The sequence below is a fragment of the Elephantulus edwardii genome, unplaced genomic scaffold (genome assembly GCF_000299155.1).
Source record: "Elephantulus edwardii isolate Elephantulus edwardi_28Jun2011 unplaced genomic scaffold, EleEdw1.0 scaffold00008, whole genome shotgun sequence".
Lineage (NCBI taxonomy): Eukaryota > Metazoa > Chordata > Mammalia > Macroscelidea > Macroscelididae > Elephantulus > Elephantulus edwardii.
The window spans coordinates 2,364,103-2,378,855 of NW_006399758.1; the positions used below are offsets into that span (position 1 = coordinate 2,364,103).

At 39.3% G+C, this 14,753-nt stretch overlaps 1 pseudogene; it reads right to left on the reverse strand.

Moving 5' to 3' along the window:
* LOC102847370 overlaps positions 1 to 14,753 on the reverse strand; it is a 117,871-nt pseudogene that overhangs the window by 74,764 nt on the left and 28,354 nt on the right.

Genomic DNA, 14,753 nt, shown 5'->3' on the forward strand with positions numbered 1-14,753 from the left:
GGATAGACATTCTTCTGGTATTGCCTGCTTTCAGCTAAGATCCATCTAACATTAGCTACAATATCCCTAGTACCACTACCACTTCTAAACCAAGCCCGGATTTCTGGCAGTTCTCTGCTGATGTGCTGTTCCAGTCGTTTTTGGATAATCTTCAGTAGAATCTTGCTTGAGTGTGAAATCAATGATATCGTTCTATAGTTGCATGTGAAATCAATGATATCGTTGTATAATTTTCACACTCTGTTGGTTACCTTTCTTTGGAATGAGAACAAATATAGATCTCTTGCTGTCAGTTGGCCAAGTGGTTGTTCTCCAGATTTCTTGGCACAACTTGGTGAGCACATCCAGGGCAGCATCTCTGAGCTGAAATATGTCAGTTGGTATACCATCTATTGCTGGGGCCTTATTTCTTGCTATTTCCTTCAAAGCAGCTTAAACTTCTTTCTTCATCACCATAGGCTCTTGCTCATATGTTGTTTAAATAAATTCTTGTGTGTCTGCCAATTCCTTTCGATACAGTGACTCAGTATATTCTTTCCATCTTCTTTTATTACTTCCTGGATCACTTCATATTCTGCCTAAAGCATCCTTGATTATAGCAACTCGAGGTTTGAATTTGTTCTTCAGTTCCTTGAGCTTAAGAAATGCTGAGCGAGTTCAGCCCTTTTGATTTTCCAACTCCAGCTCCTTACACATTTCATTGTCATATTTTGCTTTGTCATCCTGTGCTGACCTTTGGAATCTTCTGTTCAGCTCTTTAGTATCTTGAATTATTCCTTGTGCTTTAGCTTCTCTGTGTTCCAGAGCAATATTCAAATATTTAAATGTGCAATATTCAGATGGTATTGCCAAATGTTTTTTCCCAGTCAGTAGGTTTTCTTTTCACTCTGTTGGAAAATGGTTTTGAGGTACACAGGGATTTAATCTTTAGAAGGTTCTATTCATCAATTTTTATCCTCTTCAAATTGTGCATTCTGGTTGTATTTGGCAATCTCTTTATACCATAAACTAAGCAAAGAGTGGCATCCACTTCCTAAATAACATGCCTCTGGAAACTCTGAACTTAGAGAAATGATGATGGTTATAGAACAGAGGAGTTCAGGTCTTTTGTTAGTAGGGTCACTATGAGTCATGCTTGACTCAATGGCAATAAATAACAACAGGCCTTCAAAGCTTGATCTCAATTTGTCTTTGATGAATTTTATGGTTTTGGGCTTTACTCCAGGTCTCTGGTCCACTTTAAGTTGATTTTTGTGTATGGTGTGAAAGGTGGATCCAGCTTCAGCTTTCTGCAGGCCGTCATCCAGTTTTGCCAGCACCATTTGTTGTAGAGACCGTTACTTCCCCATTTGACAGGTTTTATTTCCTTGTTGACCATAAATAAATGGGTCCATTTCTGGGTTCTCAATTCATCAGTTCTTGTCCCATCTTTAGCCACTGTCCTGCTCTCTGATGAATAGCAAGTAATTGTGAAGACAATTGCTGGAATTAGATGCACCTTAGTCTCCAGACTGACATCATTGCTCTTTAGCACTTTGGAAAGGTCCCTGACAACTGCTTTCCCCAGAGCTATGCGCCTTTTGATTTTTTGACTGCTGATGCCAAGAGTGTTAATTGTGAAGCCAAACAAACTGAAATTGTTAACAACCTCAATCTCTTCTCCATTAATCATGGTGCTACCAGTTAGCCTAATGGTGAGAATCTTTGTCTTCTTGCTGTTGAGCTACAATCCATATTGAAGATTGCAGTCTTTGACCTTCTGCAACAAATGCTTCCGGTCCTCCTCGTTTCAGCAAGCAAGGTTATGTCATCTGCATAATGTAGGTTGTTGATGAGTCTTCTTGCAATCCTGATGCCACATTCCTCCTCCTAAAGTCCAGCCTCTCGAATTATCTGTTCTACATATAGATTGAAAAGATATGGTGGTGCACTTTTTCCCTTGATTTTGAATCACGCAGTGTTTCCTTGCTCTGTTCTGATGATTGTTTCCTGCTCCAAGATTTTACATGGGTACAATCAATTGTTCTGAGGTTCACATTCTTTTAATAGTTAGCCTCAATTTGTTGTGATCCACACAGCCAAGTGCTTTTGCATAGTCAATGAAATACAGACATTCCTCTCTACTCTTTACTTTCAGCCAAGATCCCTCTGACATGGCAATAATTTCTCTGGTGTCGTGGCCTCTTCTGAACTCGGCCTGTATTTCTGGTAGTTCTCAACTGATTTATTGTTCCAGTCATGTTTTATAATCTTCAGCAGGATTTTGTGTGTTATCAGTGACATTGTTTGACAGTTTCCACATCTGTCAGATCACTCTCTTTTGGGATAGTAACTAATATGGATCTCTTCCAATCAGTTGACCAGTCAGTCGTCCCCCAGATTTCCTGGCACATCTTGGTGAGCACGTCCAGGCAGTATCTATCCATTGAAATATGTCACTTGGTATTCCATCAACTCCTGGGGTCTTGTTTTTTGCCAATTCCTTCAAAGCAGCTGGAACGTCCTCCTTCATCACCATTGTCTCTTGATCATATGTTGTTTCAGGAAATTCTTTCATGTCAGCCAATTCCTTTAGGTACAGTGACTCTGTGTGTTCTTTCCATCTTCTTTAATGCTTCCTGAATCACCCAATATTCTGCCCATATCACCAGTACCTTCAAATTAAGAAATGCCAATTAAGTGCAGCCCTTTTGGTTTTCTGACTCCAGCTCTTTGCACGTTTCATTCTAATTCTTTGTTTTGGTTTCCCAAGCTTCCCTTTGAAATAAGCTGTTTAACTCCTTAACTTCCTGATTTCTTCCCTTTGCTTTGGCCTTTTGATGCTCTAGTGCAATATTCAGAGTCTCTACTGACTTCTCTCTCAGTGTTTTCTTCCTCCTCCATCTTTGCAATGATCTTTTGCTTTCTTCGTGGATGATATTCTTGATATCCTCTCAAAGCTCATTAGTGCCCAAGGGTTGAAACTAGTTCATCTTAGGTATTTGGAGAATTTTATCAGGAAGGGCCAATCAGTAGAGAAAGGCATTATGCTTCCTAAAGTAGAGGAAGACCTTTAAAGAGATGGATTGAAAAACAGTCACTGCAATAATGAGTTTAAAGACAACAGAAGTTATGAACATGGCACAGGATTAGCCCAAGTTTCACTCTGTTATACATATTGTCACTATGGGCCTAGTTGACAGGATCTAATAACACCAACTGAAAGACAATACATTTCTATTTGTTTAAAGCTGTCCACTTGTGGTACTTTTGTTACAGCATCATGAGATAACTAAGGCAACAGTTCATAGTATTATGTTCTAATCCTCTTTATTTCCATTTGAGTAAGTTTAACGTCACCCAAAAAGCTTTACCTTTTGACTTTGGTTATTTGCATTTTTTTCCCCTTCTTGTCAATCTGTTTAAAATGTTTACAATTAGGAAGGTTGCACAGTGGAGTGGACTTGGGGGGAGGGATTGCATAACAATGAAAGAGTTTTTCTTTTCCTTTTCAAGGAGAACAGTGAATTGGGGGAAGGGGTGGGCAGGGAGAAAAGTGCAACAATGAACGAATGCAAACCTAATTATCTGTAAACTTTCATTAAAATTAATAAAAAAATTTTGTCAATTATACTCCTCTTTACAAAGAACTAGTTTCTGGTTTGATTCTACTTTTCTGAGTTTTATTCTATTTATGTTTATTCTGACTTTAGTTATTTCCTTTCCTCGGGCAAATTTAGGCTTAGTTTGTTCTTCTCTTTCTTCTGTGGAGTTGTCAGGTAGGCTGTTACTATGTGTTCTTTCTTTTTGTGTAGATATGTATTGCTATAGGTTTCCCCCTGAGCACCACCTACACTGCATGTAAAAAGTTTTGTTGTGTTTTCACTTTCACTTAACTCCTTAAAATGTAAATTATTTCTTGATAGTTTTATAGAATATGACTTAATTTCTATGTCTGTGTCTTTTCCAGTGTTTGAAGTCTTTCTGTTTGCTTGTTCTGTTTTTGCAACTGATTTTTAAGTTCACTCTGTGAGGTGAGAAAAAAATACTTTGTGTGATTTAGATGTTTTTAAGTTATCACAATTTACTGCTGTGATCTAAATGTTACATACTGTGGAGAATGATCCATGGGCACAGGAGAATGCTGTTTTGGGGTGGAGTGTTCTATGCATGTTTATTAAGTCTGGCTGGTATATAGTGTTATTCAGGTCTTCTGTTTCTTTATTAATCTTCTTTCTAGATGTTTTTTCCAGTATTGAAAGCAGTATATTAAAATGTCCAACTATTATTATCATTTGAAAGTGGTATCCCCTTCCTAAATAACATGCCTCCAGAAACTCTATGAACTTTGATAAATGTCTATAGTAGTAAAGAGGCTTCAGGCCTTTTGTTCATAGGGTCGCTACAAGCTATGTTTGACTCGAAGGAAAGCAACAACATTATTATGATACTCTTTTTCCTTTTAATTCAGTCAGTGTTTATTTTATATATTGAAGTGCTCTAATTTCTAATATATATATGCTTATAATTGTTAAATCTTTTTTATTAATGGGTACTTTTATTACTGTTGTTGTTTATTACTGTTGTGTTGTGTGTCCTCGAGTCAGAACTGACCCATAGCTGACACTCCAAAGGGTTTTCAGAGGCAGTAAGTCATACAGGAAGAGATTGCCCATCCCCCTCCCATGAAACAGCTTGTGGGTTTGAACCATATGCCCTTGGGGTTTCAGCTCCTTTTCTTACCACAATGTCTGTTTTTCTCTATTCTAACAGGTCTGGTCTTAAAGTCTTCTTTGTCTAATAGTAAAAATGCCACCTCACCTCTATTTTGGTAATTATGTGCGTGGAGCATTCTTCCTTTATCCTTTCATTTTCAACCTATTTGTGTCCTTGAGTTTAAGGTGTGTCTCCTGTAAACAATATATAGTTGGATTGTGAGTTTTATTAATGTATTTTAGCACTCTCTACCTTTTGGTGGGTGCATTCAGTCTATTTATATTCACTGTGAGATCTGAACCTCTGGCAGGTGGTTATATTACAAGGTTATATTATACTACAAGGTCTTTGAAGGCACTGTGCTGGTATAAAAAAAAATAGGTGGTGTCTTTACAGGTGCATGGGAGCTTAATGACCTATTTTCAATAGTGCATATGCTGGTTCAGGAGAGCTCATGGCTGGCCCAGAGTCAAATTATCTTGTCTAAGCCTTCCACATGATTTGCACAACACATTGTTATAGTGACTTTTAAGCCAAAACAGAACAAGTTGAATGTATGACTTCCACTAAGGCCAATATTATAACAGAAAAATAGCCTCTCCCCCAAACTTACTTTCCTTTCTGAAGATTAATTTTGTAGTTTTGTTTCTTGTACTTCCCAATCTCGGTTAAAGACCACAGTGGACCAGTCTCTAAAGCCAGAAACCTAAGAGTCACAGCTGCTTCTTCTTTGACTCAGCCCTTCCATCAAATCCAGCAGCGATTATTTGCTCAGTTGGGTAGTAACTGTACTGTTTAGAGTTTAGAGTTTCTCTCTTCCTTCCAACCTACCACCCTGGGTCCCTGTTAGGATGAAGATTATTAGTCTGTCATAGACGTCAGGGGAGAGGAAGTTGTGTGGAAGGATATGGAGGAAGGAAGACATCCTTCAGGACTGGGCTTTTGAGAAAATAACCAGAGTTACCCAATCACTAAGGTAACATGGGGCCCTTCTATGAATAGAAAGAGCTGTATCTTCTGCATATAACAGTCTAAGGACTAGGGCTAGGACTAGGACTCAAGGAGAAGACTAGAGAGGGACCAGGGAAAGCCTTATGCCTTCTATTTTGTTAACATGCACTGACCTCATAGCCTCACACTCTCACATGGTTCTCAATGCCATCTATGTGCTGACAACTCTCAAATCTTAGCCTCCAGGTCAGACTCTACGCCACGTCCCAGATGCCTAATCCAGCTTCTCATTTGGCACTCCTTCATGACTGTCTCACAAACATCTAAAAGGAGCAGCTTCTTGCTCACTCCCACAAATGTGCTTGCTTTCTCCTCATACTTCCCAATCTAGGTTAAAGATCAAAGTGGACCAGTCTCTAAAGCCAGAAACCTGAGAGCCGTAGCTGTTGCTGCTTTGTCTCAGTCCTCCCATCATATCCAGCAGAGAGCCCTCTGGGTTCAGCCTAGAAATGGCTAGAGAAATTCACCATTCCACCCATATTTGCTGCTACTCATCCAGCAGCCCAGAACTGATTCCTCTGCTTTTTTTTTGTTCCCAAAAATCATTCTCCATGCATTTTAAAGCAAGGGCAATGTTGGAATGTCAATTACTTTATTTTGTTCTCTTACTTCAGTGAAGTCTCATTTCATCTAGAATCATGTCTTAAAATCCAAGATCCTAGGGCCATCCACTGTCCATGCCTCAATTCTGATTGCGTACACTTTCTCCCTTACTCATTACCCCTCAGCGACACTGATTTCCTTTCCATTTTTTTTAACATAACAAGTTCTTTCTTATCTCAAGGAGTTTGTTGTCTTTCCTGCTTGTGACATTATCCTTTAAGTGTCTTGCTTGATCAATGCTTTCTAACTCTCTTTAATTCCATTTTCTTCTTTATAAAGACTTTCCCAAATAATCGCCCTTCTTCATTATTCTGTCCGAGCTTCTCACTTATGTCTTCCAAATATTTTTCAAAATTTGTAATAAATACTAATATTAGGACAGCCCAAACGCTGTAGAAGGATGCTGTGATTGTAGACAGTCAGTAAAAAAGAGGAAGAACTTCAACAAGATACTCTAACAGAGTGGTTACATCCATGGGTCCAAGCACAGCTGTGACTGTGGATGGAGCAGAACCCGGAAGTGTTTGTCCTGTCAGATATCAGGTCATTATGAGTTGGAAGCACTTAACAACAATGGCAGCAAATAGCTGTTGAATTTAATATTAAATTATTATTTCAGCCACAGGCACCCTAGCTTGTGCCTTGCATATACAAATTACTAAGTACATCTTGCTGTCATTGTTTGATCCATGCATCTTACATGTGACTACATGGATCCAACTGAAATATAAACAAATGTTTTTTCCAGTAGATGGAGATATAGCTGCCATGAGAGTTATCAAGAAAATGTCCAAGAAGTGTGTTGTGGAAAACAGTAACAAGTTAAAGGGCAATGGCCATCTCCTGAGTCTAGATATGTATCAATCTGCACTTCTAGGTTGCAACCATCTTTCATTCACTTACCATGTAAACTAGAACTATTACCACTGAGGCAATTCCTACTCAGAGTGAGTCTATAAGGCAGAGTAGAATAGTCCCATTGGGTTCAGAGGAGGGTGTTAGCCTAGTGATACAGTGACTGTAAAAATAGGCTTGAACATATCAGAAATTGTTAGGATGGTGCAAGGCAAGGAAAGGTTCAGGTCTTTTGTTCATAGGGTCTCTATGAGTCATATATTGAGTCGGCTCAATGGCACCTAACAACAACAACAGTCTTTGCAGAGGTGACAGAGTATTTACTCAGTTTGAACCACTAAGTTTTCAATTAGCAATCAAGTGCTTTAAACATAGCGCCACCAAGACTCCTCAAGTTTGAGTCAGAGGAGAGTAAGAAGCTCTATTACAACTTAATTAGACTTTACTGGCATAGCGTGTAATGTTAAACTGCTAACCAACAAAGTCAGCAGTTCAAATCTACCAGCCAGTTTATGGAAAAAAGATGGGCAGTCTCCTTCTATACTACGTACAGCCTGGGAAGCGTGATGTGAGTGGCTATGAGCCAGAACTGATTCAAGAACAGTGAGGGTTTTAGGCCTCATGTCCCAGGTGGAAACAGAAATATAAGGTCTGTCTGCTGCTGAAATTTAAAGGACCAAAGAGGTTCCAATGGGTCAAGGGAGGTTGAAGGAACATTACTCAGGGCAGTACAAGAGTATGGGGTGTAAGGTAGATTTAAAACTCTAAAGGAAGAGAGACACAAAAAAACTGAGAGTTAGGAGAACTGGGACTTGAATAAAATATAAACAGCAAGCAGGAGCCAACTCCTGAGAAACAGGATGGTCAGGCAGAAAAGTTCCAGTTGTTAAAGTTACCTTCACATTCCACAGCAAGAGACCTGCTTTTGTCTCTCCAGGCTGGTAAGGTGCCAGGAATTCCACCTGCTCAGCTGTACTTAAGAACTGTGTGCCTGAGAGGCCATAAAATTTCCCTGCAACATTAAGACTTTACAGAGTTGCATCAGATTGTTGGCAAGGCACTCAGACAGAAGCACAGGTCATGAGAGAAAGGGAAGAGGCAAGATTAGACAAGACAGGTAGCACCTGTGGAATGGCTATTTGAGCACCAGGTATGGAGTATCTGCCCTTGGGGCCAGTAACCCAAACCTTGTCTCCAATAACTGACTCATTTAAGCTCATTGCACAACATAGTGATGGAAAGGTGTAGAGCTTCAAGGTTCTAGGGTGCTCTTGACATTGGATGCAACAGGTCAATTTGACCTTGCTTAGGCAAAATGAAAACAAACAGAAAAAATACAAAACAAAAAATACAACAACTGATTTGCTCATAAAGCTAAAAGATTGTGGGGAGCTCTGGTGGCCTAGTGGTAAGGAGCTCAACTATAATTGCAGAGGCTCACGGTTCGAATCCACCAGATGCTCTGCCGGGAAAGGAGGGTCAATCTCCTCCTGTACCAGTCAGATTTGATTTGACGGTACACTCACACAAAAATAATAAAAATTTTTTAAAAAGCTAAAAGATTGAATTCTGGGACCTTCAGGTTTGAATTAATTCAGTGGTTCAAACTTTACCATCAAAAATCAGTCTTTTCTTTCAGTCTCAAAATGACAAATACCACATAACATCACTGTTATGAGGCAGAACTGACATGGAGTTGGAAGGAGAATAGGAAAAGAGTTGATAGACTATGAACGCTGTGTAGAAATATATTAGAGAGAAAACTGTTTAAAAGGAATATATTATTAGACATTATATGTAAGACAAAGGTCCAGAATAAAAGGTACATTGTAAAGACGACTGGTGGCAGGGAGATGAAGGGAGAAGGGAGGAAATTGTGCAATAATATGTTAATATTAAAAAACAAGTGAACTTGGGGAAGGGGCGGGAGAGAGAAAAATGTGCAAAAACGAATGAATGAAAATCCATCTATTCTGTAAACTTTAATTAAAATCACTATTAAAATAAACATTTTTAAAAAATATCAGTCTTCCTTTCTCCCTGGGGTCTTGTTTCATTCTATGACTGACTGTCTTCATGTCTTCAATTACTTCCTTTCTTCTTCTAAGAAGGGAAAAATCTTCAATTTCCCAGTAGTTCCAACTATGATCCCAAGACTGGCTCTACTTGGACTCTTTTAGGCATATATCTTTCACCAAATCAATCACAATGTCAAAAAACTAAAGCATTACTGTCAATGCCACTAGTGGCAACCCCATACATTACTGAGTAGAACTTCTCCATAGGGTTTGGTTGGCTGTAATCGTGGTAGAAAAAATTGCTATGACTTTCTTGTACAGTGCCCCATTAGTAAGTCAAATGTAAACCATTTATTTGCACCATCCAAGGATCCATCACCTGTTCAAGGATTTGGACTATACTGATGGGTCATCAAAGAAAAGTTAGTCGTACTTCAGCCACATGGACCAAGGATTAGAAAAGAACAACCTCACAAATAAAACTATCATTCTTTATGAAGGAGTAATGGAGGCTGAAAAAGTAAATACAAGATACAAAGGGTTTGGAATAAACAAGGTGAGTGCTAGTACGTAAAATTAAAACAGAGAGACAATCAGAAAAGTAGTGGCAATAAGAGAAATGAACTGGAAAGGTGTATTGAATCAACATAGAATAGGACTCACAGAACTCTATCACGGTTCTATGAGAACTTGGTAATGACTTGGTAATGATTAAGGACATGCTTCAATGAGGAAGGTATAAGAGCTTTAGCTCTTGCCATTTCCCTAGAAAGTAGGCCCTGATGCAAAACATAACTGCTAAAATTTCTGGGTAGTGTGATCTTACAGCAGCAAAAGTCAAGGAAAATGAAAGTGAGAGAGGAAGATGAGAAGGAAACACACACTGGAGTCATTCCTTTGTGAAAGCTCTTTTATAAAGTGGCCAACTCATGACAGAATAGACTGGACACCACAGAACAAGACATTGGAAACAGGAAGGGACACGTACCTGTCACCTATCTCCCTCATATGTCTCCAGCTGATCAGTTTCCCTACAAATATAACTTTCCCTAAGTTCTGTGATGTTGCCTGGCACTTTAAGTATATGATGCCAGATTTCCCAACTCTGTGTCATGGTCTTTAAATCTAGTACAGATAAAGAGGAGAAGCTGAAGACTGGACATTGGGATCCAGCAGCAGAGCTGACAATGGTAAGAAGCTGAGTGCTACAACTGTCACCGGGGAAAGGCAAAGGGTGGAAGACGGCATGGCCAAAACAACTGAAGTTGGCATGGATCAGATTGTGTTCAACACAGGGTTCATCTTTTCAATTAGAATATTAAACCACTAGCTCAGTGCCTGGCTTATTGTAGGCCCTCATAAAACATAGATAAGTGGATAAGTCACGCGTCAGATATCACACTAGATGCTTAGGATGCAATAGCTTTGTCTCCATAGATTTCAGGTAGACAAAAATATCTACGAGCAAAGTATTCATACAATTTTTTTTCATTTGAATGAGCCTTGGTGGTGTAGTGGTTATGAGCTCAGCTGTTAAAAGAAAGGTTGGCAGTTCAAATTAATCAGTCACTCCATGGTAAAAAGATGTAGCATTGGAAAGATTAAGCCTTGGAAATCCATAGGGAACTTCTACTGACCTATAGTGTCAGAATTTACTGGAAGGCACATATTTTGTTCATTTTTCAGAAAACACAGTTTGTATTTCATGGCAAGCTGGTCTGTTTAAAGGGGTAATCTTAGCACAGAAAATAAGGTACACATTGTATGACATTTTCTTATAGAGGGATTTTGAGAGGTTGATTGAGAACTACCAAGTTGTGTGAAAGTATTGTGTAATACATCTACTACTCTCATAGGCAGCTCTGATGGCTAGTAGTAAGAAGCTGTGTTGTGATCCCAAAGGTTTGCTAATCTAATCCATCAGCTGCTCCGTGAGAGAAAGATGGGATAGAAAAAAAAATCTCCCCCAGTGTGATTTACTGCCTCTGAAAACCAGCTGGAGGGTCAGCTACGAGTTGGTTCTGACTCCACAGTACACAACAACAACTCACCTACTACCTCACTATTTTGCATTTTGCATTATAACAATAACTAAAACTTTACTTTCTATTTTACTCCTTCATGGCTCACCTCTGGCTTTGTGAATGCTGAGGTACAGATGAGAGTAAAACTAAGTGTGATGGTTAGTTGTGTGTCAGTTTCATTAGGCTATGATTCTCAGTGGCTTGGCAAGTATGCGATGATGTCATTAAGCATTTGTACAATAATATAGTCTCTCCATTTTGTTGTCGGGCATGACTACCTTCTATGTTTGCATAACACTAATGTTTTGTATAGTGATCTGGTCTTTCCAACCTAACTATGTCAATATTTAAGGAGTGAATGTAAATATATGTTATAAGATCTGAATAGCAGGTGGCATATCACATGATTTTTTAGATAGAAAAATTAAAATGTTGAACCACAATTACATACTCCTATAATATTTATAAAGGAGCTCTGGTGGCCTTGTGGCAAGAAGCTGTACTGCAATCTCAAAGGCATGCAGTTCAAGGCCACCAGCTGTTCACTAGAGAAGGATGGGCAGACTCATTCTGTGCGATTAACTATCAGCTATGGGTTGGTTCTGACTTGACGGTACGCAACAACAACAACGACAACAACATAATGCCTACAGTTAATAAGTGTATACATTTAACAGCCTCAGCAAAAGATGAAGAAACTGAGAATTTCTACAAATATTTGCATTCTGAAATTCATTGAACATGAAATCAAGACACATTAATAATGACTGGTTATTGAAATGAAAAAGTTGAAAAAATAAAAAAGATTTGTAGGAAAGTATGACCTTGGTGATACAAAGGAGGCCGGAGAAATCATGATAGAATTTTGAACAGTCAATGACATATTCAGGGAACACTGGTGGCATCGTCCATAGTGAGTGGCACTTCTTACCCAAAAGTTGTGGGTCTTTGGTGATTTGAATTCACTATTGATTCCAAGATAGAAAGATGACCACTCTCCTCTTGTTAAAAATTACAGACTTGGAAACCAAATGAGTTGGAACTGAATTAACAGGTTTTGAATTATTTATTATTGCAAATGCCCTTTTAGAAAGAAAAAGTACACCTACACATTTACTATACTGACCTCATCTGATGCAACATCCAGAAATCAAATCAACTATATGTGTAAAGATAGTGGGCAAGCCCAGTATCAGCAATCAGAACAAGGAAAAGGACCAACTGGAACAGACTATCACTTGCTCATATGCAAATTCAATCTGAAACTTGAGGAAATTAAAACAAGTCCAGAAGAGCCAAATTATAATTGTAATGTTGTTGTTTTTGTGTACCATCAGTTGGAACTGACACATAGCTGATCCTCCAGCAGGAAAAAGAGACCATTAACTGCACAGGAGATTGCCTATCCTTCCACTGCAGAGAAGCTAGTGGATTTGAAATTTATGCCTTCAGAATTGCAGTGCAGCTTCTTACCAGTAGGCCACCAGAACTGTCTCAACTATAAGTATGTTGTTGTTGTTGTTATGTGCCATCACGTCACCTGCAACTCATAGTGATGTACAACCTATGTACAACACTATGAAGCCTGCCCTATCCTGGAGTCTCATTGACTTCAACACACCTACCCCCATTGCCGCAGTTACGATGTCAACTCATCTCATCTCATCTTCCTCTCCTGCACTGTCGCTCCACCCTCCCAAACGTGATGCCTTTCTCCAAGGACTGGTCCCTCCTGGCCACGTGCCCAAAGTATGTGACACAGAGCTTCAGATCTTAACCTCCAAGGAGAAACTTGCTTTCATCCTCTCCAAGACAGATCTATTTGTTTACTTGGCAGTCCATGGTATACTTAAGACTCTTCTCCAGCACCACAACTCAAAGGTATTAATTCTTCTTCTATCACCCTTAGTTATTGCCCAGTTCTCTGATGCATAGAAAGTAATTGTAAAGATCATGGCCTGGATTAGATGCACCTTAGTCTCTAGACTGACATTGATAATTCTCAGTACTCTGGAAAGGTTCCTAACAGCAAATTTACCTAATGCAATTAATCTTTTGATTTTGGTGCCAAGAGTGTTGCTTGTGGAACCAAGCAAGCTGTAACTCTTACAGAAAGTCCATCACTTTCTCTTTCTCATGTACATACACACTCACACTCATTCTCTAATTGCTATCAAATCTGTTGTAACTCATAGCTGACCCTCCAACTGGTTTCTAAGGCTATAAATCATACAGAAGGAGCTTGTCCATCTTTCTTTGAAGGTCAGCTGATGAATTTGAACCACCAGAAAAGCATAAACTTTGGGTTACAGAGTAACTCTATGCATTGTACCAACAGAGATTCCTAAGTATAGATCTGGAAGACTTTATTCCACCTCTGTCATTAAGGTTCATCCTCCCTTGAGGAGTCAGCTGTTCCCCAATACTATGTGTAATGTCTCCTAACCTGACAGGCTCATCTTCCAGCACTCTATTGTACTTTGTTCTGTTGGTACCCATAAGATTTTTCATTCGCTGGTTTTCAGATGTAGATTTCCAGGTCCCTCTTCCTAGTCTTAGTCTAAAAGCTCAATTGACACTTGCCCAACTTGGGTGACCTTGCTGGTTTTTGAAACACCAGTGACATAACCTTCCATGTCACCAAAATATGAAAACCACCACAGCACAATAAATTTAGAGACAAAGGGTAGTTGCTGACTGACGGGTACTTTCATTATTCCCATTTTCCTGTGTGAAACCTGAGGATAGAAGTCAAGTAACTTACTCACAGTCACACAGCTGATAAAGTGGAGCCAAGAATCAGGCCCAAGCCTCTGGCTCCAGAATCGATGCTTGCCAGGGCTATACTTCCCCAAGCACTATTTGCTTTTCTCATACTGGCGGTAATGCTTATGTAAATAAGGCAGTATTAGATTATAAGCCTGTGACCACTAATCTCACTGTAATTCTGATTTTATCTAGGACTTCTCTATGTTTGTGCTATAGGGGAAATTTCCTCAAAGGTCCTCTCTGACCCTGGCCCTACACCAGAGCTAATAGTCTCTTTTTTATTACTTTTAAAACCTGATAGAGACCTTGGCCCTTTGTTAGTTTTCACAAGAAATCCAATCTCCTCAAGCTTGTGATTTTTGGAAAATGTCCCGAGTATGTATGGAGTCATAGAAAGGACTTCCTTGTACAGTTCATAATATACCAGTGAACATGGCACTAGCTTCCTTTTTTTCTCTCCCTCCTTTCTTCCTCTCCCCACCTCAGCTACAAACAAATTTTCTCTTTGTCCTTTTTACCTCCCCCAGAAGCCTAAAAGCCATCTGAAACCTATACACAGCAGGGCATTGATTATTCCTTTCTGGCTTCTCAATACTAGATCCCTAAAAGTTTGAATCCTCATGCATTCAAAATGGGACTTCACTGTTGGTGGGAGTGTAAAATGGTGCAACCCCTGTGGAAAGCAGTATGGTGCTTTCTCAAAAAGTTGCAAATAGAGATACCATTTGACCCAGCAATTCCACTACTGGGAATATACCCTGAAGAGACCAGAGCTGAC